The sequence below is a fragment of the Apium graveolens genome, chromosome 2 (genome assembly GCF_009905375.1).
Source record: "Apium graveolens cultivar Ventura chromosome 2, ASM990537v1, whole genome shotgun sequence".
NCBI lineage: Eukaryota > Viridiplantae > Streptophyta > Magnoliopsida > Apiales > Apiaceae > Apium > Apium graveolens.
Window position 1 is genome coordinate 176,360,569 of NC_133648.1, and position 24,292 is coordinate 176,384,860.

Genomic DNA, 24,292 nt, shown 5'->3' on the forward strand with positions numbered 1-24,292 from the left:
GGTTCCTATATCAGAACCTGTTATTGTAGAAGCTGAGAAGGTTTCTTCTCAGAAAGATACTGTAACTGGGAGCTCTAGGCCCCTCAAAAGGCTTAGAAAATTAAATTCTGATGATAAAACTCCTACAGTGTCTCCACCTTTGAGGAAATTAAAGAAACAGAGAGCTCATAGGGACATAGTTGAGTCAGATTCAGATGTAGTAGAAGCAGCTAAGGAAGGGGATCAGGAATCTCTGATCTCAACAGAACCAGTTGTTATTGAATTACTTCCTTCTGCACAAACAGAAACTGCACAAACAGAAACTGCTCAAGCTAAAATACCTACACCTCCTATGTCACCTAAAGTTGATCCAGTACATACTGAAGAACCAGGTACAAGTGCTGAAATTGATATTCATAACCTGATTGTGCTTGAGGTTTTGTACTTGAAAGCTCCACTAATTCAACTCACTCCACCGACAACATCACTTTTGAATGTTGATCAGAACCTGGCTGCAGATCAGAATTTAGAGGAAAATGTTGAAGCCTCTATAGCCTCACATACTGCTATTTTATCAGAGGATACTGATACTGCAGGATCTACAAGTTCTGATGCTGCTAATGAAGAAACTACTGGTGAAGCTGTTAAAAATTTAGATGCTGATGCAGCTGGTCCATCAGGGCATGCACCTCAACAAACTGTTCATAAAGCTGATTTAGTCAAGAAGTTTGTTACAGGGGAAGCACCAGTACCTTGGAGTGAAACTCCTAAAGGAAAGGAGTGGACTAAAGAATGGAACTCAGTTAGTTTTGTTCCTTCTGAAAAGATTCTTGCTGAGCATCTTGCAAAAGCTGATGAAATACTGATAAATGATGATTTCAAGGCACAACTGAGAGTTACTGCATTGAGTACAAGGCACCTTCAAGGTCAACACTCAATAACTCATGACAAGGTGAATAAAATTCAAGAAAACTTGATCCAGCAAGATATAAATCTGAAACTTGAAAAGAACAGATTTTTCAAGCCATCCTTTGACAGAATTGCCTACATTGAGAAACCTCAGGAGAAGCAACAAGCTCAAATTGAAGAAATTCTGAAAAATCAATCTTCTCACCAAAGTCAACTCAATGAGATCCAATCCTCAGTGGAATTGCTTGTCTCTCTTCTATTACCTACTGATGCCAAAAAGGGGGAGAAAGTGATTAAGTCCAAATCCAACTCTATTCAGACACTGAAAGGAAATGATGATGGAAATGATGACCAGGGAAACTCTGATAAGGGTAGAGGTCAAGGTCAAGGCAAAGGACTTTCGTCAAGTAAAGCTAGAATACAAGTCAAGGAACAAGTTCTGATACTGGGAGAAGAATAAGTTCTGATACTGGTAAAAGGATAAGTTCTGGTGAATATCTAGAACTTGATTAAAAAATTTCAAAGCAGTTATTTCTTAAAGAAAATATAGGAATGGACTTTGAGAGTCTAAAGGAAGAAGAAGCTAGACTCAAAGCAGAAGGTGTCAAGACAAAATCTGAAGCTTCTGTTGTTGAAAAGAAATTTCCAAAACCTAAGGGTATTGTGATAAAGGAAAGAACAAGTTATGAGGTAATCAAGGCCAAATCACAAATGGAAATTGATCCAAGGTCCAAGGGCAAAGAAAAAGTTGATGAACCTGTAAAGGTTTATATTCCAGTTATGGATGAAGAAATAATTGATGAAGAAGCAGATGCTAATCTTACTCTGATGCATAAGAAGATTTTTCAAACAACCTCTGACATGGCTCATGTTGTTCAGAGTCAAGATTTAGTAAGTTCTGATATGACAGTGAAGCAAGAAACCTCTAACATAGCTCAAGTTGGCTTGATATCAGAAGATAAGGAATAGGAAACCTCTGACATTGCTTATGTTAGACCTTCAAAGATACTCCTACCAGGATTCACGAAAGCTAAACAGGCTCAACCTTTGAAGACTGCAACAAGTGGTTTTGAAGCAAGAGTTGTTACAGGAAAGGAAGCAAGAGATAAATCTAGGTTGGGTAGTTCTGATGAAAGAAGAGTATATAACACTACCAATGATCCAACTTCCTTAAGTGAACCAGGTGTTGGAGCAACTCCTGAAAGATTGAATCGACTTGAATCTGTACAAATGGTTTACCATACCTTCTTGAAAGAACATATGTTGTTATATTTTATGACAGATGGAAGGGTATATCTTGAGGAACTGGAACATGTTCTATACCTACTTCAAGTGAAAGACAGATTAACAGATAGTGTTGCATGATATTTAAAGTCTCAAATTCAAAGACAGAAGAAGCTTTATTCTGTAAAGTCTGACAGCACATACTGTCCCAAGTACAGAGATCACAAGGGTGATATTGTCGATATGAAGCCTAACTCTGCTAGGATTATAACTACTTTTCTGGGTTATAAGGCTGTGGAATTCAATCTAGAGTCTGACAAGGCATATCTGATAAGACTAGATCAGGAGATAAGAAAAGCTAAGATAAATGATCTCAGAGCAGCTATTTTTCAAACTGGAGAAGATACAGCTGAATTGATAAATGCTAAAAGGAGGATGGTCAATGAACTTGAATATGCAGAGAGATGTTTGTTGAAGAACTATCTCAAGACAACTCCTGATATCAAAGAGATTAGAAGAAATTGAAAGTTGAAGCCAAGTCAAAGATCTACAACTACTTAAATTCTGAAGTTTATACAGACTGAAGCGGTTATCAAAAGTTAAAGATGGTAAAGCTGAAAGGACTGTAAGTTGTAGTTATCTAGTCAAATTCTCATGCATTTGTACTTAATGTTTTTGACATCATCAAATATCTGTTGAACTTGTATATTATGCTAATTTACAAGTTGAGGGAGATGTTAGATATATTTGATAATGTCATGTGTAATATGATTTGTGTTTAGTTTTAAGATCTTACCTTACAGGACAAATCAATACTTAATTAGAAATCAACACTTATACTGAAGACAGAACTTAAGATATCAGAACTTAAGTTATCAGAACTTAAGGTTCAGAAGATATTTATCAGGAGATAATATCAGGACTTAAGATGACTTTCAGATAAGGCAGGCGGCTGATTGAAAGGAAAGAAGATCGAGACTAAGACGGAAATAATTGTGCATGAAGAAGGAATTCTATGAAGAATAAAATACTTGGAAGAAAAGATAACTGGTTGATATATTTTAGGAAGCAGAATTATATTCCATATCAATTAGAAGATTATCTTGTAACTGTGTAGTATATAAACGCAGGCATAGAGTTTACACTATAAGTGTTACGATTATCGAAGTTATTATTCTTTGTAACTCTAGCAACTCTCGTGATAATTTGTTCATCACTGAGAGAGGACAGTTCCATATTGTAACATAGTTTATTGTGTTGAATAAAATCTGTTTTCTGTTACTTGAGTTCTTACTGAAATCACTCTTGATGAAATTTATGGTATGCTCAAGAATTATGAACTTGAGATGGATCAAAGGAGCAAGAGGCATGGAAGGAAGTCAAGGATAGTTGCTCTTAAGGTTGAGGAGGAATCTCCTAAAATGGCTGCCTCAAAAAGGGTCAAAGGAAAGGCTCTCATCTTAAAGTCTGATTCAGAGTCATCATATTCTGATGATGATGATTCAGAAACTGAAAGTTTACCTGAAATAGATGCTGATGAAGAGATGATGAAATTGTGTGCTCTTATGGTAAAGGGTATCACAAAGATAGCCTACAGGATATTCAAAAAAAGAAAGAAGTTTTCCAGGAAAAGTGGAAGTTCTGATAAGAAAGGTTTCAGAAAGTCTGAAGGGAAAGGAGGAAAGTCTGACAGAGGAGACAACTCAAATATCAAATGCTACAACTATGGTGAAAGAGACCACATATCTCCTGACTGCAAGAAAGGAAATAGTGACAAAGGCAAGGCACTTATCACAAAGAAGAAAAGTTGGACAGACACTTCAGATTCTGAACATGAGGTGAACTATGCCCTGATGGCAAATACTGACAACAGTCCTGAAACTGCCGAATTGAAGGTACCTCAAACAACTTATGCCTTTCATACTGATGATATTAATGAGTTGAGATTTTATCTTAAAACCATGTTCATTAGTTATAGAGATCAAACTTTAACATGTGAAAGATTAACATCTGAAAATCTTGCTTATAAAAAGAGAAATGATTATTTATAAAAAGGAGTTAGTTTTTCTTCATCAAACTAAGAAAGAAAAAGATGATGCTTTATATGTTAGAGATGAAGTGTTAAAATTCAATGAATCTCTAAAAGCTGACTTAGAAAAGGAAAGAAAGATTATCAGAACTTGGATTAACTCTGGCAGAACAACTCAGAATTTATTAAGTAGTGGAAACTGGAAAGAGGGCTTAGGTTATGGAGATAATAAAAGTGAAAAAGGAACTGAACAAATTGAGCCAATTGTTGTTAAACAGACTGCTAAGCCAAAGGTAAATCCTGTTAAGTTTGTAGCAAAATCTGTAAAGTCTGATTCTGAAAAGATAAAAGAGTCTGTGACAGAAGTTAAGGAAAAGTCAACTTCTGACAAAATTAGAACATGATAAACCAGCTGAAGTAAATATATGCTTAATGACAAAGAAGCAACTTAAGCATAAGCTGAAAAAAATTAGGAATGTCAACAAGGTAAAGGAATCTAGGAAAAATAGGAATGGAAAGGAAGGTGTGCATAAAAGCCATAATTATATGCCTATCCCTAATGCTCTTAGAAAGCAATGTTATAACTATGGACACTCTAACCATCTTGCTTCTTTTTGCAGGAAAAATAAAGATATAAACTCTTTACCTCCTAGATCAGGACTTAAGAGTCATTCTGTTAGGTTTAAGCCACAAAATCCTTGTTTTCATTGTGGTAGTTTATGGCATTCCATTTATACTTGTAAGGAATATCATAGTTTGTACTATGATTATTATCAAATAAAACCTTCTTTGAAGAAAGTTAGAACTGTTCCTTCTAGTGTAAAGTCTGATGTAAAGTCTGATATAAATTCTGATAAACAGAATGTTAGCATAAACTCTAAAATTAAATCCGCTGCAAATTCTAACAAACTTAAAAAGTTCAAAGGATCCAAACAAGCCTGCGTCCCTAAAACTAACCATTAGTGGTCTTTGTGATTGCAGGGCAACAGGAAAAACATCTAAGTACTGGACAGTGGATGTTCAGGACATATGACTGGAAATAAAGCCCTGTTGTGGCGCCCTCCGAACCCGGGTCAGAAGTTTGGGGTCCACACACACACACACCTTATTTGTAACCTGCTTATAACAATAATAAAGATGATAATAATATGCAGTGACCCTACTTACCAACTACCATGGACCGCAACAGCTTAAAGTATGCACACAAGCCAATCACACACTTATATTACAAGCCGTCCAAATCCTAACTATTCAAACTCAGAACTGAGTATTAAGCATTATTACAAACTTTTACAAACTTAAATTATCTCAAAAGATGCCTACTAGCTTAACTCGATCAACCTGAACCCCTAGCTCTCGCGCTGGACTGGGGATCCTCGCTACCAACTGGTTCCTTCTTAACTGGGAAAGAACATAAACAACATCGCACAAATGAGCTAACTAGCTCAGCAAGTCACAATGACAAAACTGAGAATAATGATCATCAAGTGAAAAGGTTATGATATCAAGTGAATAATGAATTATGATTTATAATTGGATATTAGATTTTCATTTTAAAAACCAAGGTTAGGCTGATGATCAGTCACACACTAACCCCGAGCAAAGCACACAACACTACTCTAACTACTGGATCCAAGGCACACATTGGCCTAACTTGACCATTAATATGGTTTGACCATGAATCTGGTCCACAATTTTATAAAACAATCTAATTCTATAATAATAGAATAAAAAATGTAAAGCAATAAACAGAATCATAAACAACCTTGAATGTTCGATAAGGAAATGGTTTCAATCTTTACAAGGGATCAATATGGCAATTTCAAAGCTTGACTGTTAGGTAATGAAAGAATTGGATAACAAAGGAATCAATGTTTCAGGGTTACCATGAATTTTCCTTTCAAAACAAAAGGTACAATGGTTTAAGTATGTAAGTAATTCGATTCAGTGTTTGGTATTTAGTTTGTATGTATTTGTGGAGTAGTATCGTATATTTGTGGTTCGTATTTGGGTGTACAATAATCAATGGTTTAAAAAGAATAAGGTTTAGGCTCAAGATCAATAACTGGAATCAGGGTTTTGGGTTCAGTGCTTCAAAGCACTTGCAATATAAAACAGGACTATCAACCAACTACAATATATCTCGAGAAAGTTCAGAACACTTGCCTGGTACTAGCTTGCTATACTGCACTAACTTCCAATCACAACCATCTACTCCTCGACTATCTGTTTCCCTTTCCTATGCCTTGCCTCTTCTGCTCACATATCATAAGCATCTATCAATATTCAACTCATACGATTCTATTCGACATACACTTCTATCTACCCTTCGTTTTACCCAAATCCGATTAACGGATTGAAAGTTACGCTAATAACAAGTAAACATCGAACATATAGACCGACAGTCAACCACCGAGTCACATATAGCACATAACACGTCAAACAGTCAATGATATATCATTTATAAAGAAGCCTCGGGTTATAAACAGGCTTTCGGGTATTTAAAATGATTTTTAAAATATTTTTCGGAATTAAAACGTGTCGTTGGATCAATTTTAAAATAATAAACATGGTTCGGTTGGCCAAATCTGGCTTCAAAACAATTTTATAAAAATTATCGAGCCTTGAAAACAATTTAAAATAATATTTTAAAGCTTGAAACTATTTTTTGGAATTTTTAAATCATTTTTAAATAATTAAATCTAATTAAATAATTAATTAAAATCAATTAATAATTAATAAAATCAATTAATCAATTAATTTTCGAATTAATTGACCAATTAATCAATTAAATATTAACTGAAATTAATTAACTAATTAATTCATATTTATTTTTTGAATTAAGAATAATTTCTGGAATTAAAATAATAATTTTTGGAATTTTCAGAAATTAAAAACGGATTTTTATAATTAAAATAAATAGAAAATATAATTTTTGAATATTTTTAAAACAGGAATCCTATTCTTGCAAACTCTGGAAAGTTCAGGGACTGAACTTCACCATCTTCAAAAGTACAGGGACTAAACTGCAATTTTTACAGGGGGTCTCCGGAAAACTTCGGGGATGGCCGGAGAACACGTTCCCGGCATCCTCACCCCACCACAAGCTCTAGATATGATCTACAGACAACCATGAATCTATTCATGCAATCAAAACACATTAATAACCCCTGAGCTGGCCGGAAAATGGCCGGGAAGTTCGCCGGTTTCCGGCGAGCTTGACGTAAACTTAAAAACACAACTCCCTTCGATTCATTAATCCTCTGTTAATGAGCTATACACCAATCGATTGCAAATTTCATAAGGAACACAACCCTCTATAATACAACAGCTAATAACCCCTAAATCAAAAAGCCCCAAATTTCAATTAAGAACATTCATACGGGTTATAAACCCTAATTTCAAAATTCGAAAATCAAACTCAATTTTGAACATGTTATTGAACTCCAAATCAGTCATATAATATATCAAAATCATCAGGAGAACAAGCTCTACAACATGCAATCATCAAATCATTCAAACAATCATCGGAACAAAAATTCATATTTTTAATCAAAATAATTCGAAAATAAATAAATTTACAGAAAATAAACCTTTGATTCTGCAGGTGTATGGATCACAGATTCTGATAGTACTCTTCAAGACCTTTGATTTGGTTACTCGAGCGTTGAAAACAAAGATCACTAACACCTTCGAATTGCTGTTTGATTCTCAGAAAGGTTTATGAATATATGAATTTTCTCTGGAAAATTATATAATTACTGTTTGCAAATGATTTTTAATACAGAATAAAATACGGTAAAGCCTATTTATAATTACGGAAAATTAGTATCCCATTGGATCATTTCGGATATAAAATGGTACGTTTATTTATAAAAACTGATCCAAATGGTACCGGTTTTCGGGATAATTATCCAAACCAGTACAATTTGTACTGCGGTCTTGGTCTCAGCGCCTGGTTACATGTATTACGAGGTGATAATTGTGATAGTTTAATAAAAAGATCACGTTTATCGAAAATACGAGTTTTATTGATTTACCGAAACGTATAATGCATCGAAAATGTTGCGCCGGGACCCGCGCAGGACAAACCGTACGCCGAATCGAAAAAGTCGAAACATGGAAAATGCTCGGAATATTACAATTAGGTTAGGAAAGAGTTCTCGGAAGAGTTTCGGGTTATAAAAACGTAAAAACGGATGACGTCGGTTGGTTCCGTTTGTATAAAATAGTTTTTTAAATACTCAGAAAAAGATTTTATAAAATCCATATATTTCCTATAAAATCATAAATCAACATAAAAATAATTAGGAAGATATGACAATTATATTTATTTTATTTTGGACATATAAAAATTAAAATACTCAATTAATATTATTTTTAAACATCCAAACACATTTAACACTTAACAAATAATTCACAGAATAAACACTGAACATTCATAATAATTATTTATTAGCAAAAATAATTACACGATATATCCCGGATATTACACATGCTATCAGACTTTGTGGAGAAAGCTGGCCCAGGAGTTTCTTATGGAGATGGCAACATAGGAAAAACTCTGGGATATGACAATATCAATCTTGGGAACGTCATCATTAAAACAGTAGCTCTTGTCTCAGGACTTAAACACAATCTGCTAAGTGTGAGTCAAATCTGTGACAGAGGTTATCATGTGGATTTCTTTGAAGAACACTTTGAAGTTGTAAGCAATTCTATAGGCAAAGTGGTTCTGAAAGGTTACAAGCATGGTAACATTTATCAAGCCAGACTTTCAACAAGTTCTGATGGTTCTGCAATCTGTCTGTTGAGTAGAGCATCAATTGAAAAAAGCTGGAATTAGCACAAAAGACTCTCTCATTTAAATTTTAACAACATAAATGATCTAGTAAGGAAGGATCTTGTGAGAGGACTTCCAAAATCAGTATTTGCTCCTGATGGCCTTTGTGTTTCAAGTCAAAATGCAAAACAAAGAAAATCTTCATTCAAGAGCAAAACTGAATCTTCAATTCTTGAGCCTTATCACCTACAGGAATTAAAATAATAAGAAGTGATAATGGCACTGAGTTCAAGAATTCAATCATGGAAGAGTTCTGCAAAGAGCATGGAATCAAACAGGAATTTTCTGCACCTGGAACTCCACAGCAAAATGGAGTTGTAGAAAGAAAGAACAGGACTCTCATTGAAGCTGCACAAACTATGCTTGATGAAGCAAAGCTACCAACCTACTTTTGGGCTGAAGCTGTGCAGATTGCTTGTTTTACACAGAATGCTACACTCATAAACAAGCATGGAAAAACACCATATGAGTTGGTGAAGAAAAAGAAGCCAAATCTGAAATACTTTCATGTATTTGGATGTAAGTGTTTTGTTCTTAAGACTCATCCTGAACAGCTGTCAAAATTTGATCTAAAAGCTGATGAAGGAATTTTTGTTGGATATCCACTTTCCACAAAAGCCTTCAGAGTCTACAATTTAAGAACAAGGGTTGTCATGGAATCTATCAATGTATCTTTTGATGATAAGAAGATTACTAGACTTGAAGATTTCAATGATCATGATCAACTGAGATTTGAAAATGAAGATTTAAATTCTGATTCTGTAAATTCTGATGACTTAAACTCTGATCTTGTAAGTTTAGACGGGTTAAGTTCTGATGTCATTGAAACTGTGGTAACAACTCCAAAGGAAAATGCACCTCTCCGGGGGGAGCAAGCTGAAGATCCTACCATAACTCAAGAGTCTCAAGAAGCATCAGAACCTGTCACTGGCTCTTCAAGTTCTGATTCATCAAGTTCTAATGAGCCAATTTCTGATAATTCTGGAAACTCTGATTCTTCAAATCCTGAAGGATCTAACTCAAATTTTGAAGTCTCAGAGAGCATAACTACAGAGGGAGCATCAGAAAATGCTGATGGAGATAGCATGGATCATGGGGGAGGATCCAGTTCTAGAAATCAACTTCCATCTGCAAGGAATTGGACCAAATCACATACACCTGACTTAATAATTGGAGATCCTGAAGCAGGTGTCAGAACTAGAACTGCAACATCAAATGAATGTCTCTATCATTCTTTTCTATCTCAGATTGAACCAAAGAAAGTGGAAGAAGCTCTTCAAGATGCTGATTGGGTGTAAACAATGCAGGAAGAGTTAAATGAATTTGAAAGAAATAAAGTCCGGACCCTAGTGCCAAGACCAAAGAACAGATCAGTTGTTGGCACAAAGTGGGTATTTAGAAACAAAATTAACAGTGATGGCATAATTACAAGAAACAAAGAAAGGCTAGTTGCTAAAGGCTACTCTCAACATGAGGGTATTGATTATGATGAAACATTTGCACCAGTTGCTAGATTGGAAGCCATAAGAATCTTTTTGGCTTATGCTGCTCACAAAAAGTTTAAAGTCTTTTAAATGGATGTAAAAAGTGCTTTTTTAAATTGAGAATTGGAAGAAGAGGTGTATGTTGAACAACCTCCAGGCTTTGTAAATTCAAAATTTCCAAATCATGTCTACAGGCTTGACAAAACACTTTATGGCCTTAAGCAAGCTCCTAGAGCATGTATGAGACTTTAGCTCAATTCCTTCTGGAAAGTGGATTTCACAGAGGTATAATTGATAAGACACTGTTCTACCTCAACCATGGAAAGGACCTACTTTTGGTACAAATATATGTTGATGATATCATATTTGGTTCTACAAATGCCGAACCGTGTGAAAGGTTTTCAAAGCTAATGCAATCAAGATATCAAATGAGTATGATGGGAGAACTCAGCTATTTTCTGGGACTTCAAGTCAAGCAAAATGAAGAAGGTATTTTTATCAATCAATCCAAGTACACCAGAAATTTACTGAAGAAATTTGAAATGCAAGACTGTTCAACTGCATCCACTCCCATGGCCACTGCAACCAAGTTAGATAAAGATACTGGTTCATCAGTAGATATTACTAACTACAGAGGTATGATTGGCTCTTTACTCTATTTAACTGCTAGTAGACCTGATATCATGTATGCTACCTGTCTTTGTGCAAGATTTCAGGCTAATCCAAGAGAACCTCATCTAATAACTGTTAAAAGAATTTTCAAGTACCTCAAGGGTACAACTGATCTAGGATTGTGGTATCCTAGAGAATCAGATTTTAAGCTAATAGGTTACTCAGATGCAGATTTTGCAGGATGCAAAATAGACAGAAAAAGCACTAGTGGAAACTTCCAATTTCTTGGAGGCATATTAGTTTCTTGATTTAGCAAGAAACAGAAATCAATTTCCACATCAACTGCAGAAGCAGAATATATTACTGGAGGAAGCTGTTGTGCACAGATTCTTTGGATGAAGAATCAGTTACTGGTTTATGGGTTAGAATTTTCTAAAATACCTATTTACTGTAATAATCAAAGTGCTATTGCTATGACAGGTAATCCAGTTCAACACTCAATGACAAAGCACATCAGCATTAAGTACCATTTCATAAGGGAACATGTGATGGAAGGTACAATGGAATTGCATTTTGTTCCAACAGATCAACAACTAGCAAATATCTTCACAAAACCACTATGTGAAGCTACTTTTACAAGACTGGTAAATGAACTTGGAATGGTTTCAGGTTCTTTCTCTAAATCTGCTTAGTTTTTTGTTCTCATGCATCAGACTTTATGATCAGTGTTTACAGATTGACTTATCTTTATGTAATCTGTACTTAAATTGAAATACATTAAATGCTGATTGTTATCTGATATGGATCTATATACTCTGATAGTGATTTGAATGTTCTGTGACTATTCAATCCAATGAGGATTACTGTGCTAGATGCTAACCTAGTAGTCTTTAACATACTAGAAATCCCATGTTTGAATTAGTTGTTTATGTGGAAATTCATTAACACAAGCATATTCTGATTTTGAGCTTAGTCAAATTTACTTTCTGTATCTTATTACTAAGTCACAAACTAGATTCTTGCTTTTTATCTATCAAATTCTGAAGTCAGTAAATCTTAAGGATAAACTAAATGCTGATAAGCCTCACTTATCTAAAGAAAAGAAAATTAAAGTCAGGTACTCCTTTGAGATATAGAGTAAATATGTGGAAGGGAAGACCCAAGTGCATTGCTGGTATTAAGTAATATGCATTAGAAAAGCAAATAAATTTTTCTTGGTGACTTTTCACATTCTCTGATTACTGAAGAAATACTGTGATAATAGCATAAATTCTGATAGCAATTGTGACTCACTTACACTGAGAAGCCACTGTAAAAAGGAATTTCAAAAGATGCATAAAATGAGCACAAACGGTTGAGGTGGACTTTTGCATAAATTCATTCTATAGTAGACTTCATTATTAATGACATATTTTAAGCACTTTTCTTAGTTATGCCTTATTTCTAAGATGTACTGAAGTTTATCAGACTTTAATCTTTATCTAATATTTTGCTAATGCACACACTATCACTCCATATGAATGATGAAAATTACTGCGGTGATCAAGTTATTTCAGATAAACAGTTAAGTGTCATATGCATAAATTCTGAGGACAAGTTTTGATGGAAGTTCTGATGATTAAACTCTGAAGAAACAAGCCAGTATTATTATGAAGAATCACAGAAACAGACATTCACTTTTTGAGTATAGAAGCCATGTTCTGATGACTATTAAAATTTGATAATAGTCAAGTTCTGATATTAAATCCTGATGGAAACTCTGAAGCTTACGTGACATTATTTATTTACTTGACTTATTTGTGAAAAATACTGTAACGGTCATATTTAATCAGAATATAATTAGGTGAGATAAAAATAGTCATAATCATTTGGGTTAGTGGTAAACGTGTTTGTCTTGAAAAACTGCATGTGCACAATAATTATTACTTATTTCCCGTGCCCATTAAATCCTGCTTTAACTATTGACTGTTCACATATTGCCTAAATCATTACACATCGGTCTAGGGAGACGCTCATTAAGTTAACTCTACACTTAATCATTAATCAGTCCTCTAGTCCCTTGATATTCCATTGGCTATTTAACCATCATTTCATCTCAGACATATCATCTTCTATTCTCACAAAAAATCATTCTCTCTCTTTTAATTCTCACTAGTTTCCTCCTTCATAAAAATGGTTCTTTTAAACATGTTTATGAACTATGAAAACTTCAACGTCGAGTTCAGTTGTGGTGACTGGGAACAGGAATGGCACGTCACTGCCATTCCTGATGAGATATGGAACTTGGTTCCACAAGAGGTTTGGATAAATCTCTTTATTTGAGATGGACTATCAACTCCATCTTGATCGCTTGGAAGAAGAACGGAGAGAGGCTCTTCTTCAGCAAGAACGGATCATTTGTCTTGCAATGCTAGTTGTCAGCAGCAGGAGGAACTAATCGATAGCTTTCTTTCTTAGACCAAGGCTGTTAATGTTCACCATCTTAAACTAGGATTATCTTGTAATATTTTGCATGTAATCTACAAATTTCATAAAATGTACTCTTTTGATATTTTAATGAAATTTCTTTTGATTGCAAGATTTAGTCTTTGTTTATCTCACATTATGTGCATGTGAATGTTCTCATTGAAGACTGCTAATCTTTGGATCTGATGTTTTAAAGCTGAAAAGAAAAATCTAAAGCCAAAAGCTTCTGTTGCAAAGAAACCTCCAAGGCCTAAAGAAAAAAGGCATTATGATCAAGGAGAAGTCAAATACTGAGGCATCAAAGCCCAAGACTAGATCACAGATTGAGATTGATCCCAAAGACAAAGGGAAGAGAAAAGTTGATGAACCAATCAAGCCACTGGAGATGAAAATTCCTCAAATTATGATAAAACCAGTGTGCAAAATGGTTCAAGTTACTGATGACACTCTTGCTGAAGATGAAAATGTTCAAACTCTGAAAAGAAGGAAGATCTCTGAAGAATCAAAGACAACCTTTGACAAGGCTCAAGTTGTTCAGAGTGAAGAACTGCAAGCTACAATAGAAACAACATGTCCTGATAAAGTCATCAAGACATCAACCTCTGACATAGCTCAAGTTGATTTGGACAAGATGAAAGTAGCTGACAAAAAGAAACTCCTATGGAAAAATGTCAAACCATCAGATCCAAAGAAAAGCCAATTGTTATATGATTTCATAACTGTTGGATTGAAAGCTAGAGAAGCAAGAGACAGAGCTGGACTAGGTTCTGATGAAGCTAAGATTAAAACAGGAGTTGAAGTGTTGACTAGAGATCTATTTCTTTTAACTGACCAACCTCTTGAAGATGTTACACAGAAATACCTTGATAAGGTTATCACTGTTCAAGTGGTACTGGATGCTCATGACAAGCACAATGTCATGGAAAATCTGATTCTATTTCTTGAAGATAGAAGGACATATCAGATGTTAGAATCAGATGTGCTAAACAAATCACTGGAAGAACTTCAATTCTTTCATTACCTTTTAGAGGTAAAGTCTGATATTACCAGGAGATGGTCAAATTTCATATTGAAGACCATCAGAGATAAATCAAGAATTTCTGGTTCAAGAGTTACAGAATTTATTCCTAATATTGTTGAAGATGATGGAAGTGAAACTCCAATGAAGAAGGATTCTGCTAAGCTTAAAGTATTACTGAATGGGAAATGTCTATGCTACAATGAAGATTCTTCTCATCCTAGGGTAATAAGACTGAATGATGGTTTAGAAAGAAACCATATCTTTGCTTTAAGGACTGCAATCTACCAGATTGGGAGTCAAGATGAAGAGATGAAGCAAGTGAAGACTACACTCTCTCAAGTCCTGAGGATTAAAGAAGAAAAGCTGTTATCAAGCTTTGTCAAGAATCATTATGAATTCAGATTGACTTAGTGAGATTGGTAAAAGCCACAAGGACTATAAGTTGTAGTTAGTTATCTAGTTAAACTCTTATTTGCATTTGTACTTAAATGTTTTTGACATCATCAAATCTATTAACGTGTACATTTTGCATAATTTACAAGTTGGGGGAGATTGTTAGATATATTTGAGATGTCATGTCTAATATGATTCATGTTTAATTTTCAGATCTTAACAAACAGGGCATATTAGGACTTACTGAAATCAGGACTTACTGGAAGACAGAACTTAATATCAGAACTTAAGGTCATATCAGAACTTAAGTGCGGGAAGACTTTCATATAAGGAAGGAAGCTGATTTACAGTAGAAGATCAAGACTAAAATAAAAGAAGATATGCATGGAAAGAGTTAGAGAACTAGAAGACTTGTAGAAGATATCTGATTGATATATTTTAGGAGATAGAATTGTATTCCATATCAGTTAGAAGTTATCTTGTAACTGTGTACTATATAAACACATACTTAGGGTTTACACTATATGTGTTATCATTATCGATAAGATTATACATTGTAACCTAGCAGCTCTTAGTGATATTTGTTCATCACTGAGAAAGAACAACAGTTCTTTTTGTAACAGAGTTTATTCAATATACTTGATCTTTGTTACATACTTGTGTTAAATCGATTTGATTGTATAAACACTATATTCAACCCCCTTCTACAGTGTTGTGTGACCTAACATGTTAGATGAGTACAAGTAAAGTTCGAAATCATCTATGATAAGGCAAGTCCTTCTGAACCATTCTTCGAGATATATTGCGAATATTTATGAACTTTCTCATAACATGTTGTTATTATTTAAAATAAATCTTGTTTTATATTGCAAGCACTTTAAACTATTTAACCTTGAACCCTGATTCTTGTTGATCTTGAGCCATAAGCCTTATTCTTCAGAAACCATTGATTGTTGAATTCTCAGATACGAGCCAAACATATACGATACTACTCCACAAATACATACACCCCATAAACCGAGTATTTCAATATAATTTCTTGAGTACGCAAAAACTTATTCACCCTGGAATACCCTAACACATCAAAGGTCAATACCCTGTATTATCATTGAACCATTATTCTTCCAATACTTGATTTTTCATCAGGCTTAAAGCCTTTCTTCATATTTACACCTTGATACACCCTGGTGATACCTGTGAAATGTTTTATGTTCTGAGATAAATGCTTTATTAATGTTGATTATGATTCTGTTTTATTGAATTGCAATGGTTATCCTATTGAATTGTTTTAGAATTGGATGGTTTTATAAATGTGGACCAGATTCATAATCAGACCAGATTCATGGTCATATTAGGCCAATGTGTGCCTTGGATCCAGTATATAGATCAAAGCCGGGAGCCTTGCTCAGGGTTAGTGCGTGACTGATCAACAGCCTAACCTTGGTTTTTAAAAAAATGAAAAGAATATCCAAGTCTATTCATTGATTATCCAGAAAATTGATTCTCATGAATCAATTCAACTGATCATTGTTGAACCTCAGTTATTGCTATTATGACTTACTGAGCTAGTTAGCTCACTCTTGCAAATATGTTATGTTATTTTACAATTGAAAAGGAAATGTGTGATAACGAAGATTCCCAGTCCAGTGTGCGATCTAGGAATCCTGGATAAGATCGACCGAGTTAACAGGAGCTTTATAATGTAGATGCGTTATGTAAGATTGCAAGAATGACATCATTATCAGTTGTAAGCGAAACTAGTTGGGATTTGGTATGATGTAATAAAAGTTAAGGTTCTGGCTTATTTTCATACTTTAACCTGTTGCGATCCATGATTATGGTAAGTAGGGTCTTTGCATATATTACTTTCATAAGCAAGTAATTATATATATTGAGTGTGTGTGTGTGTTGTGAACCACAAACTTCTGACCCGGGTTTGGAGGGCGTCACAAGAAGAATTCAGCCTCTCTCATGGGCATAGTCCAAGGAGCGAAAGAGTCCCTGAGAGAATATCTAAATCGGTTTACGAAGGAGGCTTTGAAGGTCCTTGATCTTGATGATAAGGTAGCTATGATAGCCATGCAGCAAGGGACTAGAGACGAGTTATTTAAGATGTCCTTGGCTAAGCGCCCTCCCGAAAGCATGATATAACTCCAGGATAGAGCCAGGATATATATCAAGGTAGAGGAGAGTATGAAGAAGACAACTGTGAATAATGAACCTACTGGGAACAAGAAACGAAATATGGATCAGGAGTACGATGCCAAGGATAAATATCCATGAATTGGCAAAAACTCTGACTACTCATCTTCTAAGAAGAATCAACAACCAAGGTTTACTGAATATGCAAGGTTGAATGCTCCAAGGAGCCAAATCCTTATGGAAATTGAAAAGGATAAAGACTTCAAATGGCCGAAGCCACTAAGGGGAGACCTCGAGAAGAGAGACAAGAGTCGGTACTGTAGGTTTCACAAAGATGTTGGTCATGATACTGAAGATTGTAGACAACTCAAGGATGAGATTGAGTATCTGATCCGAAGGGGAAAGTTTGGACGTTTCACCAAGGGTGAAGAGGCCGGAGGCCAAAAGAGAGATAATGATCGAAGAGATGACGATCGATGGGGTGACGACAGAGATCGTAACCCACAGCCCTGAGGGCCAGTGATCAATATGATCTCAAGAGGACCTATAACAACTGGTACTAGAAGAAACTCCCGAAAATCTTATCCGAGAGAAGTAATGAGCATAATTAGAGAGCCATCTAAGCGTTCCAAGTCAGAGTTCACGCTTGAATTTGGTGAACCAAACATTGAAGGTTTGAAATTTCCTCAAGATGATCCTCTAGTTATCACTCTGAGAATTGGAAATTATCATGTTATGAGGGTCCTAGTAGGCAATGGAACTTCCGTGGACATTTTGTTCCATGACATATTCATAAGGATGGGCTATAATGATTCTCAACTAACTCCATCCGACGCACCCATCTACGGGTTCAACCATATGTAATGCAAAGTCGAAGGAGCAATACAACTTCCCGTAACTATCGGGGAAGAGCCCAGGGAGGCTACGCAGATGTTGAACTTCCAGGTTATCTTGACAACCTCTACCTATAATGCTATCATGGGTAGAACAGGGATCCATGCTTTTAAGGCTGTGCCCTCAATCTACCACATGGTATTGAAGTTCCTAACTAGGAATGGCATTGGAAAAGTGAGAGGAGATCAGAAAATGGCCCACAATTTCTATGTTGCAGCACTTAGGCCCAATGGAACCGGGGGCAGGTCCTCCCCATAGAAGACATGGATATCCGAGAGAATGATAAACTGTGAGGGAAGCCAACCGAGGACTTGGTCCCAATTCCCTTAGATCCCTTAGACCCGGAGAAGGTCATGTACATTGGGGCATCTCCGGACAAGCCCTTGAAGGGCCGAATGACAACTTTCCTCCAAGAAAACAATGATGTATTTGCTTGGACATCAAGTGATATGCCTGGGATTGACCCAAACCTTATAACTCACAGGTTGAATGTTGATCCAACTCGGAAGGTTGTAAAGAAAAAAAAGAGAACTTATGCTCCTGATAGGCTGGAAGCCATTAAGCAGGAGGTCGAGAAGCTTTTAGAAGCTGGATTTATTGAGGAAGTATAATTCCCCGAATGGTTGGCCAACCCCGTAATGGTTAAGAAGGCTAATAGGAAGTGGAGGATGTGCATTGACTTCACTTATTTGAATGATGATTGTCCCAAGGACTGTTACCCCCTGCCAAGGTTTGATACCTTGATCGATGCCACTGCTGGACACAAGATGTTAAGCTTTATGGATGGCTTCAGTGGTTATAATCAAATTCGAATGCATGAGGATGACACCCCCAAGGTATCCTTCATAACTGACTTTGGTATATTTTGTTATCTTGTTATGGCTTTTGGACTTAAGAATGCAGGAGCTACTTATCAAATACTGGTAAACAAGATATTTGCCCATTTAATTGGGAAGACCATGAAGGTCTATGTTGATGACATGATAGTCAAGAGCCTAAGCAAGGCCGATCATATTAGCCACCTGACAGAGGAATTTGAAGTGCTGATGCACCACACGATGATGTTAAACCCAGCCAAGTGTGCTTTTGGCGTTGGGTCTGGAAAATTTTCGGGTCATATGGTCTCTAAGAGGAGAATAGAAGCCAAACCTGACAAGATCAATGCCATCCTAGACATGGAGCCACCATGCTCCATCAAGGATGTTCAGAAGCTGATATGAAGAATCGCAGCTCTAGGAAGGTTCATCTCCAAGTGGAGACAAATGTTCCCTTTTTAAAAACCTTTAAGAAGGTGAAGGACATTGATTGGACAGCTGAGAGCCAAGAGGCCTTTGAACAGATGAAGAAGTACATTACTGAAGCCCCGTTGTTGGTAAACCAAGTCCGGAGGACACTCTTTATTTGTAACTTGCAGTATCTGAATAAACCGTGAGTGCGGTCCTCGTGAAGGAAGAGCAGAAGCTCCAGAAGTCTGTATACTATGTAAGCAAGGTGCTCCATGGAGCAGAGTTGAATTACTCCACCACGTAAAAGTTTGTGATTGCTCTCATCATAGCTTTGAGGAAGTTGAGACCTTACTTCCAGGCTCACAAGATCGAAGTCCTGACGGATCAACCCTTGAGGAACATTCTTCATAGCCCGAAGGCCAGTAGAAGGCTCATCAAGTAGGCAATTGAGTTAGGAGAATTTGATATCAAGTACAAGCCTTGAACGGCCATCAAGGCTCAGGCCTTAGTAGACTTCATGGTCGAGTGCACCATTAATGACCAAGAAGTCGGGGGGCAAGAGATAGTAACCCAAGAAGAAGGAGAGAAGGAGAAAGATGAAGAAATAACCTTGAAAGAGTATTGGGTTCTACATTTTAACGGAGCGTCCAAAACAAAATCTAGGGGTGCAGGCCTAGTCTTGCAAAGCCCTGATAGGTTTATGAATGAGTATGCTTTGAAGTTGGATTTCCCGACTACAAACAACGAAGAAAAATATGAAGCATTGATAGCTGGCTTCGGATCGGCTAGAGCCGTGAGGGCCAAAAACCTGAAGGTCTGTGGAGACTCAAGACTTGTAGTCGCTCAAGTTAATGGAGAGTTTGAGGGCAAGGATGATACCATGGCCAAGTACCTGAGAGTCGTAAAGGGAATACTGACTTAGTTTGATGAATGGTACGCAAAACATGTTCCAAGAGAGGAGAACACTACGGCGGATGCCTTGTCTCAGTTCGCCTCATGTAAAATCGAGAACTATTCGAGAAGTATTTACTTCCAGGTCTTGAAGACCCCTACTATTCATGTCATAAATCTGGTAGCACCGGTTGGTGTGACAAGTTGTTGGATAGACCCAATTAAGACCCACTTAGAGACTGGGTGGCTCCCCGATGATGCCCAAGAGTCACGTAAGATGTCGGTTAGAGCATTGAGATACTCATTGATTGAAGGCCTTCTTTACAAAAGGTCCTTTATTATTCCGTACCTGAAGTGCTTGAGACCTCTTGAAACAGAAGGGGAACTTAAAGAAGCCCATGAAGGGATTTGTGGACAACACTTGGGGGCAGGGCCCTCGCTCACAAGATAACTCGGTTGGGATTCTACTGGCCAACTATGCTAGCCAATTAAAAGGCTTATGTAAAGAAATGTGATAGATGCCAGAAGCACGCTCCAATAGTACGACAACCCCCATAGAGGCTTACATCGATCAGCACACCCATCCCTTTTGAAATATGGGGAATGGACATACTTAGACCATTTCCCGTAACATCGGGACAGAGAAAGTTCATTGTGGTAGCCATAGACTACTTTACAAAATGGATTGAGGCTAAGGCACTAGCCAAGATAACCACTAAGCAAATTTCCCAATTCTTCTGGGAGAATGTGATATGCCGATATGGAATCCCACGCATCCTTATCACGGATAATGGGAAATAATTCGATAATGCAGAATTCAGAGAGTACTACAACAATAACAACATAGAACTTTGCTTCACCTCGGTTGTACACCCACAGGCAAATGGGCAAGCGGAAGTTACTAATAGAATCATCCTTGATGGACTTAAGAAGAGGGTTGAATGCTCGAAAAACACTTGGGTGGATGAGTTGCTGCCTATACAATGGGCATATCGTACCACCTGCAAAGTGACAACTGAAGCTACCCCATTCATGCTGGATTTAGAGCCGAGGCAGTGGTGCCCCTTGAAATTACTCATGGATCCTCTAGGGTCAAAGATTATGAGCCAGAGACCAACGGAGAAGGCATGAGGCTCACTCTCGATCTCATTGACGAGGTCAGATATGAGGCCAACGCCCGCAATGCAAAGCATCAACGAAGAGCATCCCTCTATTATAATAGAAGGGTTAAAGAAAGGTTCTTTTACCAAGGAGACTTGATCTTAAGAAATATTGAGGCATCAGGAGTTAAAGAGAAAGAAAATCTAACCCCTAACTAGGAAAGGCCGTATAAGTTCAAGAAAATATTAGAACGAGGATCCTACAAGTTGGAAACCCTGAGCAGTAACGAAGGGCCTCATACTTGGCACGTTTTGAACCTGAAGGTTTATTATGTTCAGGACATGAAAGACATGGTCCTAGTACTTAGTAGTAGATGGAGGAATAAGGTCGGAAAGTGTACGAGCATCTATTATATGAAAGTCTTGAAGGACCAAAATACTGGAAATAAAAGGCGAATATGAAATCAAACTACAAATGTAGGAGATCCTGAAGGATCATAAATCAAATCATGATGGACAATTAGGTTACACCAAAAATATTCAAGTCCATGAAGGACCGCAAATAGATAAAAGCCACACACGGCAAACAAATCCATGCAAGGCCTAAACACTGAAGGACAATCTATAGTCCAAAATCAGATGATTAGCCAATAGTGGCAACCTCAGAAACAACCCAGAGGCTAGGAAAGCTCCACAAATTTACCATATCCGGGTAAGAGCTATGAACAGAGCCAATGGATATAGTAACGGAGCGCACCTCATCATCATGGGTGTCCATCATCTTGAATAAGTCTTCCGACTGTTGATAAATGCTAAGAGAGCTCTAGAATCCCAATCCTGAAACTTTCTCTCAAGTTTCTTCATCAATCCCTCCAAGGCCATGAGCTCACTCCTTCCTTTGCACTCTTAGTGAAAGAAGCTGCGAAGTAGGCATTGGCCTAATAAGAAAAAGATATTAGAAATCTAACTTCATGAAATGTATTTGGTCGACTAAAGTCTACACTAAAGACTCCAGTCTACCAAAGAAGGCTGATCAGCCTCCAAAAAAGGCCCTTGACCAACTGGATATCCCTCGGAAAGGGCTCCAGCAGACCGACCTCTAAGGGAGGCCTTAAGCCAGCCAGACTCCTCCTTAAATTTGAAGTATTGAAAATTCTAAAAAGAAGAGATGTACCTGATACAAGGCACAAGTCCCATACATCTCCGCTTCAGGAAGCTGTTCGCCTAATTGGAACAGATTTAACCAATGGTAAATTAGGAGGAAGATAGGTACCCTCGACAGAGAAGCCTCTAAGGCCAACTTTAACAAGCTTCCTTTAAATTGTGAGGACCCATCAAGAACACGGATATGATAGTTTATGTTTGAGGCCCGTCACGAACGTGATCGAGACATGCTGTCCAAGAAAGCAAAAATGTTTCCCCCTGACCGACCAGAGGGGTCATGAATGGACCCCTTGGCCAACCAGAGGAGGCCGAGTATCCATCCATGAAGATCTTTAAACGTCTAAAGGGTCTTCGGATAAGGCCTCATCTGGAAAGGTACTCCTCGAACAAAAAAGAGAGAATAAAGTCTAATTTACGACTTGGTGTTGAGAAGATTAAAGTTCAAGAACCTCCACGAAATAAGGTTCCGAAGAGCCAAGAAGCTCTGGACATTGAGGTTACGGCCAACCAGGGCCTCAAGGGCTAGGTCTCTATTGTCGACCAAGAGTCCTTGAAGTCGACTCCTCCATATGGAGGGGTTAGGTCGACTAGTATGTCCTTGAAAGAAAGTCTATAGACATCCGAAACTTGTAGGGATGACCCCAAGTGAAGGTTCCAAGAAAATCATGAACTGGAGTTAAAGGATGCTCCTGGTGAAGACAAGAACTTCCACGGAAACAAGTTTCGTAAAGAACGGAACGTTCACGAGAACAAGTTTCATGAAGAGTAAGACGCTCACGGAGGTCAGATTATGGCCTACCAAGAGTCAGTGATGGCTAGTCCTCCATAAGGTAGGATTAGGCTGACTAGAACCCTCATGGAGGGAAATAAGTTTCATGAAAAGTAGAATGTTCACGAGAACAAGTATATAACGCTCACTAGAAAAAGGGCAGGACGTCCACCAAAAAGAGCAGGATTGGTCGACCATGCCAAATGAAGGCCTTATAGCCGACCAGGAACCCCTTTAGGGTTGATTTAGATCCTCATGAAGGTTTTTGTGGTGGAACTCATATGAAATTCCTTGAGAATTCTTGAAAAAGTAGTCGCCCAATGAGAAAAAGTTTCGTGAAGACTAGAACTTACATGAGAACAAGTTTCGCGAAGGCTAAAGAGTCCATGAGGACAAATTTTGTGAAGACTAGGACGTCCACGAAAACAAGTTTCATGAAGAACATGACGTTCACTAGGAAACGATCAGAAAAGCATGGATGAGGCTAAACATAAGTCTTTAGACTTAACTGAGGATTGATTACACTAATCACCATGATTAGAAAAATTTATAGAAGTTAAAATAAGATTAGCTTTTCAGCTAAATAAGTTCCGTGAAGGCCAGAGTGCTCACGAGCACTGGGACAGAATGTTTTGCTCCTGACGGACCAGACTACCCTGCAGGAGGCTCCCGAGGTTTATTAAGACCACTTCCAGCCTACCAACCCACAAGTGAAGGGCATATGGCCTACCAGGATCCTCCGTAGTAGAACCATGATGGCCACAACTTGCATCAGGAGTAGCCTCGGCCGACTAACCCACAAATGGAAGGCATATGGCCGACCAGAAGCCTTCGTAGCAGAGCCATGACGGCCACAACTTGCATCCGGAGTAGCCCCAGCCGACCAACCCATAAGTGGAGGGCATATGGCCGACTAGGAACCTCCGTAACAGAGCCATGATAGCCACGATTTCCTTCTGTAGTGCTCCCAGCCGACCAGCCAACAATTGAGGCCTTTTAGCCTACTAAGAGCCTTCGTGTTAGAGCCATGACGACCATAACTTGCATGCGGGGAAGCCCCAGCCGACCAGCGCACAAGTTGGGGCCTTTTGGCCTACCAGGAGCCTCTATAGCAGAGCCATGACGGCCACAACTTGCATGCGGAGT